The sequence below is a fragment of the Paramormyrops kingsleyae genome, chromosome 12, assembly GCF_048594095.1.
Source record: "Paramormyrops kingsleyae isolate MSU_618 chromosome 12, PKINGS_0.4, whole genome shotgun sequence".
Lineage (NCBI taxonomy): Eukaryota > Metazoa > Chordata > Actinopteri > Osteoglossiformes > Mormyridae > Paramormyrops > Paramormyrops kingsleyae.
Window position 1 is genome coordinate 7,803,927 of NC_132808.1, and position 15,162 is coordinate 7,819,088.

Genomic DNA, 15,162 nt, shown 5'->3' on the forward strand with positions numbered 1-15,162 from the left:
AAAAGGACCTGCAGATAGTGCCAGTGACAACACCATGCACTTCGTCTTTCTGCCACATGTAACCTAGGTTACAAATATTATAAATAGAAAAATAAATAAATAGTTAAATAATAAAAAAATAACAGAAGATACAAAACAACAATTTGTGAAATAGTCTAATTTACACGTTAAAAAATTTACATGTAAAAAATGTATGATTTTGTTGTAACCTTCCTACAGTTTGCCCCGCCCCCTCCTCGCGCATGCGCAGTAGTGTAGTGCATAGGCGCGAGAAAGACTAACGGCAGCAGACTAAAGAAGCGGCATAGACGCGAAGTTGGAGTAATTTTCTTCTTTTCAAAGTGAATTTCGGATCTTTTCCAATCAAAATGGCGAGTTTTGCTGTGTTTTTATGGAGTTTGAGAGAAGTGTTTTATACGAGTAAACGGTCTAACTGAAGTTCGTTTTAGAACGGAAAATGTTGAAGACATAATTCAAAGTAAATTGATTATTTTTCGACTTTACTTGACAACTTAATGTACAAATGCTGTTTTTAAAATGTATTTTATGTGTTCTATATGTTACTTTTAATGTGTACTGAGGCTAAAGTGTAGTGGAGTTAAACAGAAAAAAACACCATAGCCATTTTGAGTTAACTGTGAAACAGAGACGGTTTATTTGTCTTTTTCAATTGTTAAGATTTAAGCACTTTTGACTAAAAAATATCATTTTCATGGTCTGTTGTGCAGGCCAGGTATTTCTTCCACCCGGGAGAGTCTCCCGGACATCGAATACTAACGACGGAAATTTCAACAGCTCGTGTGTGTGATGAGATGTGCGTGCATGAGGACATCGGACGACGAGCTTTACCCAAGGATTTCGCGCCTTAAGAGACTGAGACAACGTCACCACCGGTTCGAAGGACACTGTTTGAACCTTATTTTTCCCACTGGAAGACCATCTCACTGTTATTGTGGTAAGATTATGCAATTGCCTCTCATTGATTAAATGATTGAGGACTGAACTGAACATTGAAAAAAGGGAGTACATAGTTTAGTAAATCTAACTATTAATCCAAGAGCAATTATACAGACTGGTCTTAGGGAAAAAAAGAAACACCTAAGTTGACAAAACTAATTAAAATTAATAGGGGTGTAACAATACACCAAAGGCACGATTCGGTTCGGTTCACGGTTTTGGAGCCTCGGTTCGGTTTCTGTTTGCTGTGGGGTTAGGGTTGATGTCATCTGAACAGCAATGCTAAGGAACAATAGATTCACTTAATAACAAGAACAACTAAACTTTTTCTTTATTAACTTTGCCATCACATTTTTAGAACAGTCAGGATACCTGAGTAAACAACAAAAATTAAATAAATACCTCCAATATAGACTAGTCAGAAAAAAACAATTTATACTAATACTAACTTTATAATATAATATAATATTTAGAACAAAAGCTCATCGTTACTAATACAATTTAATCAAATGTGATAAAATAAAGATGTGTTTAAATTGGTTAAATTAGTTAGAGACAAGTGACGTCAACCTCAACAATGGGCAGCAGGGGGCGTGAGAGTACCGCGGTACGCCACGAGAGTTTCGCGATACGTATCGTGGTTGGTGTATCGCGATATTTCGGTTCGGTTTGTAATATCGTTACACCCCTAAAAATTAAGTTCTGGTAATAACTATCCTATCTTGAATCTAAAAAAGGGGAAGTTGAGTCAAACTGATTTTGCTACTGTTGTGTGTGTCTGTGTGTGTGTGTGTGTAAGTGTAACTGTGGGTTATTGTATGTGTAATTTCAGTAAAATTGCCGGCTATAAACCCAAGGTTTTGTCTCTGGTCTACTTATCCATTGTTTAAGCTATTCAAACCACTCCTTCCGAACCTAGAACTGGTCCAGTAGCTTATGTTCCCTGTTTTTCAGTGACACAAGCATTACACACACACTAAATGTATCTCTGTACTTTTTTCCCCTGCTGCTACATGAAAATTAATTTCCCACTGGGACATATAAAGTACCTGATCTTAAAACAACATTATGATTTTGGTTATAGTCATGCACAGTAAATTTAAAAGATTTCTGTTGTAAATTATACCATTTTACTATGCACATATAATTTCCTTGTAGATTGTGGCGGAGGGTGGCTGATTGGCTGCGCCTACCTGCACATCCCCAACTGGTCGTTTAACGGGTTTCCACCCCATAAAAGGATGTATGGCGTATTGATCAGGAAGCTCCACCCTATCCGTTTTCCCCTGGTAGTAAATCTGCAGTGCATACAATGGGACATCTGAATGGCTTCAGTGGCAGTAGTGCTGGTGACCATTTTACAGTTCTTCACAGTTCAGCTTTTAGCGGCAAGTGCTGCTGCTTTGAAACCTCTAATTCTGGGATAGTTATAGCTGCAAGCGGGGGTGGGGTGGGTTAGTTGATCTAAGTTTCAGCCTTGGAGTGGCCAGGACTTATCACAGCTGTTTTTGCCTATGATGTTGTTGGTGTGGATTCATTCCATTCCAGATGCCTCTTCAGCTGGAGATTATGTCGTCCACTTTGGAGAATTGCCGTGCCATCTTACTGTCTTTCCTTAGTTCCCGGATTGTACTTTTGAAGCGATGGGGACTATAATTTGATTAGTGTCCTGTTAATTCCCCTGTGAGGGTGATCTGCCTTGTACTTGTTGTGTTTTTGTTGTTTGTGTATAGTTAACTTCTTAAACTGACCTGCGGTTTTGTCTCTCACCAGGTACGGGGGCATGAAATGTGGGGAGGCTGGTGCTCTGGATCTCACACTGTGCCTGACTGCTAAGTGTATGTGTGTGTGTGGGAACACTGGCAACATCAACACAACCCTCAGCAACCTTCAGGGTCTAGTCACGGAAGGTCTCCCACATCACATTAGTCGTCATTCGCACCCAAGACTGCAAGTTCCTCACCGAAACTGTGCGAAAACTCATCAGAAATGGCTTGATCTTGTAGTCTGGCCAAGTCCACCCTCATTCTCCTAGTAGGTGGTAGCCTACTGGATCCGAGCTGAATCTTAAAAATAGCAACAAGAAGTCTGTGGTCATAATTCTCAAACTGGGCACTTCTGTAGACCCTGCAGTTTTGCAAGAGCCTCCAGCGTCTTCCCACGAGGATGTGATCGCATCACCAGTACTGAAGTACCAAGTCCAATGATGCAGCTCAGGGCGTTGGAACCAGTAAAATGTCTCCCTCAATGAGACATTACTCACTGTGGTCAGGCAGACACTGAGACAACAGACAAGACATCAAAGGAGTGCCACCCTGGATGTACAGCCTCAAACTGGGACCCAAGTGTCGCCATGCAACAGACACCTCAGCACCACACCGGCCCCGATCCCCAACAGACTTGACCCTACTAACTCTCCGACGGTTTCGACTCTTCCAGGGATGAGGCTCCCAAAGGCTTTCCCCCATCCCCTTCATGATGTGTGCCAGGTTGTTGATTGAACACCAACTGACAGTTTGCTGACCTCGTCCATGTAAGCAGACTCCTCAGCATTGCATATCAGTCCTGCCACACTGGTGTCATCTGCAAACTTGATGATTTTATTTGTTCTGTGTGTTGGTATGCAATCCTGGGTATATAGGGAGTAAAGAAGAGGGCTAAGCACGCAGCCCTGTAGAGCTCCAGTGCTGTGTCAGGGTTGGGCAGTGGTGAGTCCCCAGCCTAACAGTCTGCGTTCGGTTTGTTAGGAAGTCCTTGGTCCATCTGCGTGTCTGCTGACTGACACCCAGGTTGAGCAGTTTGGTTACCATTCTACTTTGGATGATTGTGTTATAGGCGGAGCCAAGGTCCCCAAATAACATGGTCGTTTATGTCCCCTGGTCTTCTAAGTAAGTCAGCACATTATCGAGAGCTGTATTGGTGGCATCTTCCCATAGGCAAATTGGTGCAGTTCCGGGGTGGATGGAAGTGAAGATTTAATGTGCCTTAGGATCAGCTTCTCAAAGCACTTCATTATAGTGGGGGTGAAAGCTACAGGTCTGTAGTCATTAAAGCTGATGATTGCTGTCTTCTTTGGAACAGGCACAATGGTGGCAGACTTAAGGTGTTTGAGGACAATACATTGTGACGGGTTAAAGATGTTGCTGAACACCTCTGCCAGCTGATCTGTGCTGTCCCTGAGTGCCCGACCTGGAATTTCATCTGGGCCAGCGGCTTTCCTTGGGTTGACACTGCGGAATACTCTTCTGACATCTTTAGGGTTAACAGTAAATGCCATACTGTTAAAAACTGGTGCTGGTGCTGTCCCAGTCTCTGCCTCAGTCACCTCAAAACAGGCAAAGAAGTGGTTGAGTTCCTCTGCTAGCGAGTCGTTGCTGCTGATTGGTTGAGTCTTTGCTGCCTGTGCAGTTTGTAAAGTGCTGGATGCCTTGCCATACACATTGGGGGTCTCCATCGATGAAATGGCCTTAAACCTTCTCCCTGTAGACTACCTTTGCATTCTTGATGGCTCACTTCAGGTAGGATCTGGCAACACTGAACAATTCACCATTTCCAGACCTGAAGGCTGCGTTGCACACTTTTAGCCGAAGTCTGTTGTAATCCATGGTTTACTGTTTGGAAAGTGTCGACTGTGCTTCCTAACGGTAATGCTGTCTATACAGTTCTGTATATAATACAGCACAGTGGATGTATCCTCCTCAGTGTCTTGTGCATAAAGGTCCCAGCACACAGATGTAAACTTGTGCTGTACAGCTGAGAATGTCTCCTATGCCTGTTAGCTCTGCTCTTCTATTGACCTGTAAAAGGGACAGGGAAGAGACAGGGAAGTTGTTCCGTAGTGTAAAAGATAAGAGGTGGTTATGTCTCTGTGCACTTCCATCAGGTCTGTGCTGAGTTTCAGATCAACCCAACATCATCAACTTGTCAGTTCCAGAATGGCTTTTATAAATGTGTATTTTGCTTTGAGGCCGGCCATATGACAAAGTGAAGAGTTTATTATTAGTTTTAGTTGATACATTATTTAAAGTGAGATGAGTATCTTATCAGGCATGGTCTTACCTTCTGAGACTGCTCTCGGAAAATGCAGAGACCCAGTTTTTCGGCTCCTAACGGGTACCGTTCCACACACCAGCCGGAAGAGCATTGCACTGATGGACATGACGGTGAACATGGCATCCAGATCAAGCTGTGCTGCTCCTATAAATCAGAAATAATGAATGAGATGAGTGAGAGAAGATGCCACAGACACTGATAAACTCACTTTACATCTCACTATTTTACAGAAAGCAAACAGAGTAAAAAGGAGCGATATTTCTGTAAAGATTAACATCTTTTTTCACTAACCCCAGTATTTTGGATCGGGGCTGTCTTTCCGAAAACTCCCACATCCAAAGTCTATCAGCTTAACCTGCAGAGATTCTGTCTGAATAAGGAGGTTTTGAGCCTGGATGTCCCCGTGCCGGACGGCCCGATCCTCACAGTGAAAGAGGGCCAGCAGCAGCTGTAGCAGCACCAGCTGTGCCACCTCCTCTCTCAGGGAGCCACCACAGTCAATGCTGTAGTGATGGAGATCCTGACACGGCTCAGGTCTCTCCATTACTATTGAGCAGCTTTCCGGACCTTCAAACCACTCAATAAACTGCACAATGTAGGGGCAGGTTGGTGGGATGCTCAGCTGCATCATCAAGGCCACCTCTTTGGGCATCTTTCCCCCAAGTGCAGGCTGTGGAATTGTTGAAGCAGATAAGAGGCAATGCAGGGAGCAGAAAAGACACTTATCCCCTTTTAAATGTTAGTGTGGAGCCTTACATGCTACTTACTATGTCTACCTCTTCCCCATTGTCATTGAGCACTTCTTTGATTTGCAACCTGGAGAATATTAGAGATTATTTTTATAGACAGAAATTACATAGAACTGAACAGATACAAAAACTAATGGGACCTAATGTAAGATATATCTTACTGGTAATCCGTCTTTCTTCCGGATTCCGGCATACACATTCCCAAACGCTCCACTGCCGATTAGTGCCCCTTTAGAGTAAAGGTCCTCCAGTCGTTCTACAGCACAGAGAAAAAGAGTGGGACACAAAACAATACTGAGCAGCTAGTCAGGGTAACATCCAGAATTACAAAATATTAGATATTATCTAAACCCAGAAGCAGCCAGAGAAGAAACTTTAATGCGTTAATATCATATTTTTGTGGGCCTTCATTTACCTTTTGATTCAGATATGCAACCCCACATGCCTGTAGTAGTTTAGCAAATGACTATACAATTAATGTTATGTTCAGTTATTAGTCACACATTGAAAATAAATCATCTGTGTAAATGTATCCTCATATAAAAGACTGAGACAAATATAAACCTTTAGGATTACTGGAGGTGGGTTTGGGACTTGGAGTGGAGTGGCCTGCACCATCCAAAGCTGCTGCTTCTGACGGCATTTGTCTTTGCATCAGCTGCTGGCTAATTTTATACTGGAGTTCCCTACGAAATTTCCCGGTATCTCCAGTGCCACTCCCAGCTGCTGATTCGTTGTGGCCACTTGGTACTACAGACAATGAGAGATTGACAATGTAATCGAACAATAAACTGCATTCAATGTGGATGTAGAGTGTAGTTTTAAACTGAGACATATGTAAATATTTGGGGAGTTCAGTGACATGTGGATGTAACGAAAAACGTGATATCACAGTATCGCGATAAAAAAAATACCTCGAAACCATTGTCAGACTGTTATGATATCAACCACGATATTGCGTGGTTATTTCGCTCGTATAAGCTATGTCTCAAAAAATACATACTACATTAATGAATGCTTTGTGCTATATCGTAGATCATTAATAGGTCATTAAATCTATTACTAGTACAATAATAGTTTATACAGTATTGTGCAGAAGTCTTAGGCAGGCAAAGAAAATTATATTTAGATTATCCTCGTGTTGGTGTAAAACTATGATATTATGCCTGTCAAAGTGTGTCAGCTTAGCCATTTCAAAACCTCTGCTAAAATCATCCCAATATTTGCAGGGACCATCCAGTGCAGCCATGTATTTTTTGACTTGGCCACTAGCACACTTCACACAGCTAGTCAATCTGTCACTGACTTTTTAAACCAATTTATTTAATTATTTAATTGAACTGTTGGTGAAATTGAACAAAATCAATGAATGGCCTAGGTGCCCCTGAGGAGAAGTTTGGGAACTGAAGCGGTGTTCATCTAGCCATCCAACTAGATATCAGTAAGTTTTTCGAAAACAGAAGAAATTATTACTAGTTTTTATTGTGTTACTCTTAATTTGCACATGCTCTAATGTTAAATTGTGTTTTTTGTTCTAAGCCAAAGTGCACTTGCTACCCAGATAAACAGCTTTAAACATTTCTTTGGACTGCCTAAGACTTTTGCACAGTACTGTATATTGGTCAAACAGATACAAAAACAGATTTACATTATATTGACAAAATGATAATTTATCTCTTTAAGAAAAAAGACGATTGTATGCAGAATGTGAGGTGATGTCAGGACGTAATGTGGAGAGCGCGGGTTTTTATTTGCAGAAGCGGTTAAGGCTGGTTGCAGCAGGTGCTAACAGCAGGCTACCATAGGATTTAGAATAGGGTAAAAAGAAAACTTGTTAAACTTGATTTTATAGCTTTAGTGGTGTAAGAAGATTTTTTTTAATTAACTAAAGGAAAAGGAAGATGGAAGAAATGGTTTAAGCCACAATAAATTGTTTTTTTCTGCACTACATTGACTCTTCCAAAGATTTGGAACGTATATTCATGCATGTGCTTCGCCGAACAGGGACCCACTGAACAGAGTTCATATCAGGATGATGAGCTAGACCCATGGAGCAACAGTGAAGGATGAGTAGAGGGAACTTTGAATTTCTTATAACATGTGCAGTTAGGATATGATGGACTGAATTGAACTGTATAATAACCTTTGGACATTGTTATGCCTAAATTGAACGGTACAGTATGTCAACCCTTGGATATTATTATGCCTGAATGTTATATGATGTGATTTTGTTTTTTCCTTTTATACGTGATTAATTTTGAGTTTCATATTTGGGGGAAGTTACTGATTTAAAGGAAAGATAAATAGGTGCTAAAGATACTGGATAGAGAATTTAAATAAGTATAAATAGACACAAAATAATTATTTAATACGATTTGTGCACAGTCAAACATTGGCAAAACTAAACTAAGGTATAACTAGATTTAAACTATGAATAGCTGATTTAACCACTGGACTCAGAAACCCAAAACAAACAAAATCTAAATCCATACTTTACAAAGAGGCAGATTTACGTTTTTCCCATCTAAATGTAAATGTGTATAAATGTATTCATGATTCTTCATGTTCTACAATCAATATTTACTAATGGTCCTAAATTTTGAGCTGTCATTATCTTTTCCCCCGCCACTCCCACTGAACCTAGAACTAGCCAGTAGCACTACTAAGTGGACCCAAAATAGGTTCATAAGTGTTACACGTGCACTGTTTTCACGCATCATTTTGCGTGTTAGTATGTATGGGCGTGGCCTATATTTCACACGGTGAGAACAGACCCAGTGGAAAAATGGCAGAAAACACTACTTCAGAATTACAGATTGTTTTGATTAAGAGATCCAGCTGCTGCATTAATAATTAATATTTTATAAAAGAACTACTGACTTGGTTTTGTTTTATAATTACATGCATTGTTTAGTCATTCATTGCAAAGGACAATTACTGCTAAGTTCTGGCAAAGGCTTATGGTCATAGCTGGATAAGCCCTTTATGTTAAAAGGAAGAACTAATTTGATATAAATAAACATGTTGATGATTAATTATTAAGAGTTTTTTTCTTTTTAAATATAGCGATAATTATTGTATTGTGAAACCTTTTATCGTGATTTTATCGCACCGTGAGTTTTTGGTATCATTACATCCCTAATATCTACTGAAAACATGACCTTAAAGGTAAAATTGTAGATGCTGCTATGCATCAATCTGCCACGTTTCTGTCATACACACCTGCAGCAGGACTTTTGCTCCTCCCCCTTTTTCCTGGGCGTCCCTCATCCTTGTCTGGTGAGCGGGATCTTTTCTTTCCTCTCACTCTAGACTCAGACACTTCAAAGAAAGGTAACAGGAAATTAATATCATACGCTTATGATGTGGTGCATAGATGGATTGACATTCATGGTCAGTATTATGGCCCCCGACCATAGTAAGTGTTCATAGTAAGCGTGGTGGGGCCTGGAACTTACCGTGAGTAAAAGACGGGTACAGGATTGCAGGTATTATTATTATTATTATTATTATTATTATTCACAGTAAAAAATTTAAAAAAAACTAATAGTGAAAATTCTATCTTTTCTTTAACTTTTACTTTTGTTTGCTATTAGTTAACCTATGACATGAGTCTGGATCCAGTCTCCAATGATAACTTTGCTGTCACATGACAAACCTTTAAAGGGGCCCTTCTGGGTTTTGGCTGTAGATGTAGAGGGATGAAATCTGCCTTGTGAATTCAGGGTCCTCCTCCCTCTTTTCACTGGGCGTCCTTCATCCTTACTTGGTGAGCGGGATCTCTTCTTTCCTCTCACTCTAGACTCCAAAAGAAAGATCACAGGACATTAATGTCATATTTATGAGGTAGGCATTCAGGACCAATATTATGGCCCCAACCATAAGTGGTTAGAAGATGAATTGATAAATGTTAAACCAATAACAGTATAGAAAATATCTTTTGTTTTTCAACAGGTTTCATGACCCATCAAAGTTCTACATAAAATATGGTATTCTCATTTTTTAAGGTTTCAGCTTCCTAGTTAGCCAATATACAAAAATAGACTTTAGTTTTGCAGAGCGCTAACAGCTTTTGATATTTATACAGTAATGGCAATAGTTTGCTGAATTAACTGCTAGCATTCACAGGGAAAGTCTGTATTTTTATTCTGTATTATTGGTTATGGATATTGAGGTAAAATAATTCTCAGTCAAATTAACTGGATAACGTGAAAATGTCACCACATCCAATTAATTCAACACGATTGGTCGAAAAATTGAAACTATCAACCTTGCAGGCACGTAAAAATGACCTACAAGTAATTTAATGCAACTTCAATAAAACTTTATTTTAAAATGCCTAGAGCATATCCGTGTTTTCAAAGCAAAATGTGATCTTGAGGATAGGGAAATGAGTGTTGCGATTTGAAAACTACCAGTCGATTGTACTTTTACATTGTATGCATATTTATTGTCATCAGCAGAATCAGCCAAATCCAGACACCCTGGGGGTCGTATCTGTCATTTTATATCGTCATACCATCCAGACAGTATACCACAGTATGTATAGTGTTTTACGGTATTTGAAAAATCAACACCATTCCACTATATTTACCCCATAAAAGTTGCCAAGCCAGGGCTGGGGTGGGGGGTAATTTCGTACTAATATACCGCCCAAGCCCAGCCTGCTACCCCCTCCCAAACCCGAACACAACGGCTGCGTAGCGTGTATGTCACTGCTGCGACGTGGATCTGCGTGTTTATCCACATCGCCCACGTTGTTGTCGCGGTGCTGCTACTGCAAGCGTTGTCTTTCTACCGTGAGTTTACCTTTGATAATGGTGAGCCCCACACAGGCTGGGAACCCGATTCATTATGGAAAAACGACCATAATAATAATAATCCCTGTATGTTTTTGTGGACATTGTAAAAAGAGCAGCCACGCGGGGGGTGTGGGTAACCGCGCAGATACACAACAGCAGCTCCCTGCCGCATGCGGCATGCATTCAGTGTGTCCTAGATAGGGGCGCGCTACACCGGTGTCATAGTCAATTCCGCTGTGATTGTCGGCCACGATATTGATTTGCATACCTGTAACACCGCGATAAGTCAACAGTATGATTATGCAACAGTCTATTTATAAAAATAAAGCAGTTTATTTTCTTCAAAGCTTCGGTTGTATTCTGAATACTTGTTCTTATACAGTCTACGTAACTGGTTTATCTGCGTTGTGTGAATCTTCCATTGACAAACCATGAGGTGGTGCGGCAATAGCAAATTACAATTAACAAATTCAAAATAAACCAATTTTGTGTAATTATACACATTAATTAAATAACTTGGTTACTTACACACACACATTGTGTGTATATATTAACAGTTAACTAACGTATTTAATCGTGTTCTATGTTTCTCATATGCTATTAAGTTTAACATAATTGAAAGTGTTTTGTTATTGATTTTTATTTGTATTCAATGTCAGTGTGATGGCTACAGCCACACAGTAAGACCTGAAACATACTTACATCCTTAGTTGATTTATTGTGTATGCTTTTTGCTTTACAGTAATTCAGATCTTAGTTGATGTGTTTTGCTTTTTGTGTTTGGGGTTGTATATTTTGATATTGTAGGGTTGTGTGCAATGATTAATTTAGACAATTATTTGGTTTGCAGTTACTTTGGTTGTGGGGGATGGTCTTTTCTATGCAGTATAAAGGTGTGGCTTTGTCAAAAGGACAACCCCTGGAGCAGGAGCAAACCATGTGCTGCCATGGCAAGAGGGGGGGAGTTGGGATTTAGTTGTGTTTTGCTTTGTTTAATTATTTGTAGTGATTATTTGGTTTACCCCTTTGTGTGTTAATTGGTTTGGCCAAACCACTATATATGTTGTATGGTATGAATGACAATAAAGTTTCACTTCACTTCACATATGTTCCCTCATGTCTCTTTATTAGAAAGTCAGTTTGTTTCAGTTAATACTTTGCTTCGTAATAAGTTTTGTTCATTTTTGTTGACCTCTTTTATGGGCCCAGTTATTAAAATCTTGAGTTTGTTATTATTTGTATTTTGGGGCCACCAGGGGGGTATTCCAGAAAGCAGGTTATGTGACATACCCGGGTAAGTTTAAGGGTAAGTTAGTGGATAACCTCAACTTTCGGTTCCAAAAACGGAGGTTAACTTTCTGGGTATGTACGTAACCATAGCAGCTTACTCCCTGAAGATAACCTGCTACTGAGCAGGTTATGTTCCAGGGTAAGTTTGTTGCAGAAGGTTACTGAGCATGGCGTGCCCTTTTGATGACGATCCTGTGAACGTGGAGGCATAAATTATACAAGGTTTTTTTCGCCGGGAGACAGTTATAAGACCGCGTATTGATGTCTTGTCATTTCCTAATGATTATTTGAAAAAGCGTTATCAGTTTTCAAAAGAATCGTTCATTTACTTAACATCTCTTGAAACCGCATATTGCAAATGTCACAAACCCAAACCGCGGGTCTGCGCTTAGCACAGAACACATCCTGTGCATAGCACTTCGGTTTTTGGCGTCAGGGCATTTTTTGTACAATATGGGCGACGCAGAGCATATAGGAAAGGCAACTGTGTGTAGAGCCGTTCGCACAGTATGTCTGGTACTTAACGCTTCTTACACACGTTTGTACAGTTCCCTGTCCATAAAGCTCTGCGTGTTATTAAAGAGGAATTCCACAGAGTGGTAGGTTTGTCCTTTGTAGTAAAATCTATGATGCATATTTAATATATAGTCATACTATTTATATCTATAGCCTACATGTATTCATCCTGCACACACACACACTTGATACTTCCATATATGACTTTCTATTTCAGGGTTTCCAAATGTAATTTGGAATACATGTAATACATGTATAGTGACAATAAAAGGCATTCATTCATTCATAATTGGGTGCATTGATGGCACCTACATTCCTATTAAAGCTCCTTCAATAAATGAGGGAGACTATGTTGATAGATAGATAGATAGATAGATAGATAGATAGATGTCTTTATTGTCACTATACAAGTACAGCGAGATAGCGGAGGAAATCTATTCATAGTATCAATGTGCAGGTAACTTGATTTTGTATCCTTAATTTTTTGCCTTGTTAAGTGTTTAATTATTTTGCATTATAATAAAAGGGGAGGCGATGTCAAATTTGCAATTTAATACACACGCATTTACTCTGTCCGTTATTTTTTGCCAAGCCAACTCTTTCTTTAGCCGATGCAGCCGTATTGCTTTTTTTTCATTATTATTGGCTTGAATTCCTCATATGCGTGCATTAAAACTTCCAACTCCGCCTCTGTGAAGTATGCCGCTCTCTTTTTTTCACTTTGATTTTCCATTCTGACTCGTGAAATCGGCGATCAATTGAAAACGTCTTTATGTATGCACGGTGCACGCGCATTAACTCTGGGTAACCGATAGGAGGTTGATTGAACTTACTCTTCTCAGGTGTTTTGGAACCGACATACTCATGGTATGCGGGTTTGGGGTATATCAACCCAGAGGTTAAGATTTACCAAATGGTAAGTTAACCAAGCTTTCTGGAATACCCCCCAGTGGCCTGTGGCCTGTACTACGAAGGGGGTTTAACCAAATCAGACTTAACCCCGAGGTAATTTGCGAACGCGAGGTTAACAAAATCAGGTTGAATCAATCGGGGCTAATCAGTACTACGAAGCCAGTTAAGAAGTTGATTTGTTAAATCGGTGTTAACTGCATTGGAGTTTGTGCGCGTTCACATATATGGAGCACATTCGGCAAGGCAAGGCACCGTTTGACTCATAGCGCGATCTCCATATATGTTTCACGGAGGAAGACTGCATGCTAATTATGCAGCGTTATGAGGAGTTTAAATCAACCCTTTAAAGAAAGTCCAATACCACTGCAGGTAACAAAAGCAGACAGGCTTGTTGGCAACGTATTGACGACGAAGAAAATGCATACGTACATTTTCACGGTCATAAAACGTGGTCTAAAATATCCCACGACCGAGTATTAGACAATGTATTGTAGTGTTTTCTGAAAAGAATTGAAATACTGTTAATAAATACAGAGGCTAACAGATGCGACACAATTCAGAAGTCACCTATTATATTCTGCTAAGTAATATAATGCTCCCTGAAGTTCCATTACTATATGTTACTGATAATGAAACCTAATGTTAACAATAACTGATCCGATTTCAAATGCAATAGTAGTGGAAAGCGTTCGTCGCAGCAAGTCAAGATGAAATATAGAAACATCATGTCAAGTGGTAGGGCTATGTATTTATATTTCTACTCATTATGAAAGATTTGTTGTGTCTAGCCTCCACTAATAGCGTGTCTCTATGTTTTACAGCTAATAATAAAAGGTGTCTGTTAATATGACACTTAATAGAAGGTGAGCCACTGTTTAACAAACAATTAAATTATTTACAACAGGACAAAACGAAAAAAAGAAGCATGTGTGTAGTGAGAAAACGACTTGGAACCTGTCACCGCGGTTAAGTTAGCCTCATATTCGATATTCAGTTTTCTGGCTTTAATATCTTTACGGAATTAAGTAAGGTGGCCGTTTTTAATGACAGAATTGTGATGTCCAGTACACAGACATCGATGCACACCGATTATTTTTCTGCTTCAAAACATTTTGTGATTTGTGCCAAATCATGTTAATCGCTAATATAATATAGGTCCTTTCAGCTGTAATGATATATGGTGGTTTAGTATTTTGGGCTCATGGCGACTGTTGCACACCCCTTTGTTTCCCAGATTGCTTTACATGCAAATTTTAATTAATTTTTGTATCCGTATACTGTGCAGTCGACAATACATGAATGGGTTAATAACTTTAAAACTAGACAAGACAGGCACATCTAGTGAAGTGTGCTTTGATCAGTGGACAACAGGGAACAATGCATACCCCTTGGGTTTTCAGAATAACTTTCTCTGTTTCATTGTCTTAAATCGATAAAACATTAGTTGAATAAACTTAATTGAGAATGAAGAATAACTTCTCCATACATATATAGCATACCAAACATAGAGTACCATAAATAACGTACCATACGTAGCGTACCATACGTGGCATACCATTGATCTGCAAAGATTCTAATGTAGAGTGTTTGCATAATCTCCACATTCCAAACATAGTATAATGGAATCCTGAAGGGGATTGCGGTGGTGCACACATAAAGCAATAGCTGTCCTTCCAACACCCTGAGTCTGCTACTGTGTGAGAGAAAACAAATATTTATAGAATGTGAGACTCTGTAAACTCCACACACACAGTGGAAGTGGGATTTATAGCCCCCAACCCTGTAGGTGTAAGGCTACAGTGCTGTTCATTACAATTATTGTGGTTCAGCCAATGTCCATATCACTTTTCGCAAGTTAGGGCAGGTACTTCCTTAGCAATTGT

General features: G+C 39.7%; 2 long non-coding RNA genes across 2 annotated transcripts; one reads left to right on the forward strand and one right to left on the reverse strand.

Annotated features, from left to right (window-relative positions):
• The first annotated feature begins 733 nt into the window (after positions 1–733).
• LOC111860231 (uncharacterized) lies at positions 734–8,728 on the forward strand. The gene is made up of 3 exons (XR_011994019.1): positions 734–955; positions 2,731–3,490; positions 7,764–8,728. It is a non-coding gene; the product is annotated as an uncharacterized lncRNA (long non-coding RNA).
• LOC111837724 (uncharacterized) lies at positions 5,454–6,463 on the reverse strand. Its single transcript, XR_011994018.1, has 4 exons — positions 6,324–6,463; positions 5,921–6,015; positions 5,778–5,826; positions 5,454–5,680 (listed from the first exon to the last, which is right to left on the reverse strand). It is a non-coding gene; the product is annotated as an uncharacterized lncRNA (long non-coding RNA).
• Positions 8,729–15,162: the final 6,434 nt, after the last annotated feature.